A 5,243-nucleotide genomic window follows, 5' to 3' on the forward strand; every position below is an offset into this window, starting at 1 on the left:
GCAAGCACTGTGATAGAGATTAGCTAAACAGCTATTGTTTACTGAGAGAAGGCATGCTGTACGATCCATTTTAGGAAACTAAATATATAACTAAATATATAGGCTATTTTCTGCTAAAATTTAGCATAGCACAAATAGCAATAGGGTGATAAAATTTTAGTAACTTACCAATCATGTAAGGGATGTTCATATTGTTTTCAATGACCAAGGCGTGTTTTAGTGTATTTTATTTTTACCTTCTGCTTGGTTACCACTTACATTTAATGTACTAGACTTGTTTTTTAGAAACAAACATTTTAAAGTTTATTCCATTTCTCAGTGCTATTTTTGAGTGTATTATTCATTTACGAAACAGGATATGGAGTTTCACTGTGTCCCTAAACACATTGAGCGGGACTGATCGTGACCATAAACAACTTTCTTTTCAGTACTGTGTGGGTTGCAGTCCAACTGGATTTCCATTTCATATTGGTGCACTCAACTGAGTCCTTACATCAAGAGGTTAGAACACCAACTCCTGTGGCTATAGAGGCAGGCCCAGATCATGACCAGAGTGATGTCCCAACATTCCAACCACCTCCAAAGCACAGAGCCTCCTCGTATGTGGCCCAGGAACCCACTTCGCCCGGCTTGTTGCAGTACCACGCCAGTGGTGTTGTCCGTGAAGACCTGTACCAGCCTCCCCTTGATGGACAGTAAAGATATCTTCAACACCAGGCGTATGGGTTGCAACTCCAAACAGATTTAAATTGAGGTGATTTTTTCCTCAGGCACCACAGTCCCCTAATCTTCATCTCTCACAGATGACCTCCCAGCACAGCAGAGATGCATTTATTACTACTGTAGGCTCTGGATGGGGAAGGGAGAGAGTCCTGTGCTATGTAAGGTGGCAGTTCAGTAGCCTCCACTGTAGATCTTATGCAGCCTCTTTCGAAGCCTGGATTACATTTGACAGGTTTCCTTGGGGCTGGACCCACAGGGACTTCAGAGACTTCAGATCCTACTGCAGAGATGCATATGTCACCTAGTGAATGCCGAAGAACAAGTTACTTACCTTTGGTAACTTCCTTTCTGGTTGACACTCTAACTGCAGATTCCACGCCTTCAGAATATACCCATGAACTAGACTTGGTCCGGAACATTTAAACGACGTTGCTCATGCACCAAGGCAGGTGGCACAGTGTAGCTCCGTGTTGACTTTGTTCCGCCCTGCAAGTAGCGATAGAGTTGCATATAAGTGCCACCCCATGCATCAACGTCAGTTTCTTTCTTAGCTCTGGTACCAGTATGCCAAACTCTAATTTAAGAGCTTTTCAGATGTAAAAAGAGACCATTCCGCAGAATGGGGAAGAGGGAGAACAATGTAGAATCTCCACCAGAATGTTAGCAAAATTAAGTAATTTATTCTTCTGATGGATTCTTATAAGTGCAGATTCCTCACCTCTAGAACAGATATCAAAGTAGTACCTGTCAAGGTGGTGAGTCTGTGGAATGGATCAGATCAAAAAGTCCTATAGGAATGAAAGGGCACAATGTCTTTCTGTCAGACCTGGCTGTCAAGTCCTTCGCAGTGCTTCATGAATGTGCACTGACAGCCATGTTACTGCCTTACATATGTCAAGGACAGGCACTCCATGTGCTAGCACAGTAGTAGCAATCTTGGCCCTGGTGGAATGAGCCCTCAACTCTTCCAGAGGTTGCTTCTTGGTCAGTGCATAGTAGATGTTAATGCACAGGACTATCCAGGACTATTCTGCACTAAAAAGTCTTTCTTTGCTTCAGAGAACCCCATAAAGAGCTGACCATCCACTAGATGGTCTTTGGTGTGATCGATGTAAAAACTTTAAAGCTCTTTTGGGGTTTAGCCGATGAAGTCTTATTTCTGCTTTTGGGGGGCTAGAGTGGGGCAAAGAACATGGGAGAGTGACAGCTTGCCCAGTGTGGAAAGCAATCACAACTTTTGGTAAAAAGGCTGTTTCTGATTTCTGGCTGTGAGGTGGGGCAAAGAACACTGGGAGATTGATGGCTTGCTCAATGTGGAAAGCAGTCACAACTTTTGGCACAAAGGCCGTCCTGGTCCTTAACACCACTTTGTCTGGGTAAAAGGCAGGGTACGGTGGCTGCAATGAGAGAGCTTGAAGTTCACTCACGCAAGACGTCGAAGGCAATACGAAAAGAAACACAGTCTTCAAAGTCAGGAGACATCGTAGACAGCTGTGCATTGATTCGAATGGTGTGCACATTTAGACCTTTTAGAAATTTCATCACAACAGGTGATTTGAAGAACTGCTGGTCTGGTAAAGATTAGAAAGGCTAAACAAGATGACAAATAAGAGGCAGCAGCACAAAGGCATACAAGTGCCCGGTGCGTCACTCTATCCAGCATAGCCCCACAACAGATAACCTTATTCGAAACACCAGCATGTAAAAGTTTTGACACTGTGCGTTCTTTAAAGTGGCAAAAATATAAATCCTGGGTTCACCCCATTGCTAGAAGGTGCCCTGTGTCACCTCTGGGTGTAACCACCATTCGCGATCTAGCAGGCACTGCTGGCTCAATTTGTCCACCCTTGCACTGAAAGATTCTGCAAGGTGGTCCCTGACCAGGAAAATGCCTTGACATTTCACCAGCTTCAGGGACAAAAGTATCTCCTGGCACAGGACCCAGTTCCCCACCTTGCCCTGCTTGTTGCAGTACCAGACTGTAGTGGTAGTGTCTGTAAAAACCTGAATCACTGATTTTCATCTCTCCCAGAGGCCCGCCACAACCCAATAACGATACATCCATTACAACACAAGGCCGGAATGTCGTGGACTCTGCTTGAAAGGCACAAAACTATACCATAGCCTGACCAGATCCAATGAACGAGAGCATCTATGAAGGAGTCAAGTGAGACTTGAGCATGTTGATAGTGAACCCCAACAATGTTAAGAGGTTCACTATCATCAAGAGGTGGATGACAACTGTCTGGGACAAATCAGCCTTCAAAAGCCTGTCAGATTATACAGGAAATGGTTTAACTAATCTTGCAGTTCCTAGCCCAGCAGGAGCAATGGATTACAAGCCACTAATCCCCCTTTGGTGCTTTTTTGAGCAGATGAATGTTGGTATGCTCATTCACAGAGGGGTACCAAGGGGGTGGGAGGTATGGGATGAGAAAGAGATAAGACAACTGCCACACTGGTGCCTCTCTAGAGGATCAAGGAGCCTGTTTTGTTTCTTCACACAGCTCTACTTCACAGAGGATACTTTCGCCATCTGATTTTACACATTATTCATCAAACACAGAAATTATCAAGATGAAGCCATTGCTCTTTTTACAATGCCCTATGCATTCTATTCTAACAGTGTAGGAAGTTGGCTTTTTATGTAGTGTACCAATGTAGGGGTACACCATGCAAAAGGTCCAGACAACCCTTATTGGTTTACAGGTGCTTACTTTAATAATCCCAAGGGCTCTATTTGTGGTAGTGCAATCAAGCAGTTTAGGCTTATCAGAGGGGAGTGTTGAGCATTTATTGTACACACAGAGTCAATAAATGACACACATTCAAAAAAGAAATCTGAGACCAATTTACAAAAAAGAACACAGATTGTTAGATAAACTTAGACACCAAGATCATCAATATTGGGCAAGTGCTTTAGGAGTTATGGATTTTTACAGAAAAACAGTAAAAATAGCAAGCTGTCAGATTTGAGGCATGAGCTTTGAACGCAGTAATGTTATCCAACTGGAGAAACATTCACTGCATTGGTATATTTGTAAATGGTTCTAAAGGGTGCTCTTAGGGACTTAAGGTGCTTAGGGAACGAGGTCCAAAAAACCACCAGCAGTTCAAATGTACCTGTCCTTGTGAGTCTGGGTGCAAAGGTGCTGGTTGCATTGGTAGCTTCGAATGATAAAAGTCAATGGCAAGGTACCTAGAAAAGAAATGCTGCAAGGAGGGACGTGGGGACAAGTTCGGCAGAATCCAGAGGGGACTTAAGCTATTGAGGGTCTCTTGAGCACAGGGACACATTTGGCTTCTGTGAAACTGGCTGGGGGACCGAACTGGGGGACTTGGGTGCAGAGGATCTTTGTTCGGAAGGTCGTTGAAGTTAGAGGCTCTCACTTAGTGTTGGTGCCCTGTATAGGGAGAGAAAACAGGACAGCAGGACCACTCTCGTTGAAGGCCTCGTGGATCCTGATGTCCCTCAATCGCAGGTCAGTGTTGGCATCAGTGATGTCTAGATTGGACATTCAACAACCTTTGATAGTTGCAAGGGATCCAGAACCCAGGGTATTGGCCCTGAGAGTCTCCTGGTTTAATGAAAATGACAGGGATGACCTCCTGAACTCATGTCAACCTCTTTCTGGTGAGTTGCTCCCTGGTGGTGCCGATGGCCAGTAACACAAAGTACCGGGTTGGTGCTGTGATGCCTGCAGATGCAGGGGGATGGCTCCTCCACTCCAAGAGAGATGCTGCTTGCTTGTTGAAGGAAGGGTAGAACAGTCCACCAGGGGCTTGGGGAGGCTATTTTGCTTTTGGATGTGTCGGTCTTCATGATTATTGTGATGCAAGCAGCCAGGCAGGGTTTGGTGCCAATTTCACTGCAGGCCCTGTTTTCTTATGACTTGTGCTTTCTTTGTCCTTTCTTCAGTTCCCAGTTGACAAGTCTGAAGTCTTTCCTTTGGTTCCCAGTAGACGAATCTGAAGTCCTGGTGTCCCCTAAATACTGAATATAGGAGGATTTAGTGGAGTGTAAGGAAGGGAGTAGCCAATAGGCTAGTTACCTCTGGGGTGATTACACCCCACATATGACCACTACCTGTGGAAAGTGGGAAAATTCTTGACCCAGAGTTCCTGGTTTTACCAAAAACAAGATGGTAAAACTCTTCCTAGAGTGTCCACTTCAATAGCCCACCTTAAGGGTGAGACTAGCGCAGAAGTGCAACACGCCTCCTGTATATCTAATTTCCTGTCTGCTCCGGGTACAAATGGGCCTCAGGGCAAGGGGGTGGCATTCTCCAGGTCTGGGGGGACGCCAGGATCACAAAGGTGGCAGGGGCTTTGAAGCCCCTGGCCCTAATATCCTAAATTGCTAGCCTTCCAGCTGGAAGAGGTGTGATCGCGTTCCTTCAGAGCAGGCATTGTTTCTGGCCTCTGAGAGCGCAGCTCCACACTTCCACCATTCCACGCGTTATGCAGTGGCCTCCTGCATGTATTTGAGTGTGGGTCCCTTTGAGTGGCATAATACATGC

Source organism: Pleurodeles waltl, chromosome 4_1, assembly GCF_031143425.1.
Source record: "Pleurodeles waltl isolate 20211129_DDA chromosome 4_1, aPleWal1.hap1.20221129, whole genome shotgun sequence".
In the NCBI taxonomy this organism is placed as follows: Eukaryota; Metazoa; Chordata; class Amphibia; order Caudata; family Salamandridae; genus Pleurodeles; species Pleurodeles waltl.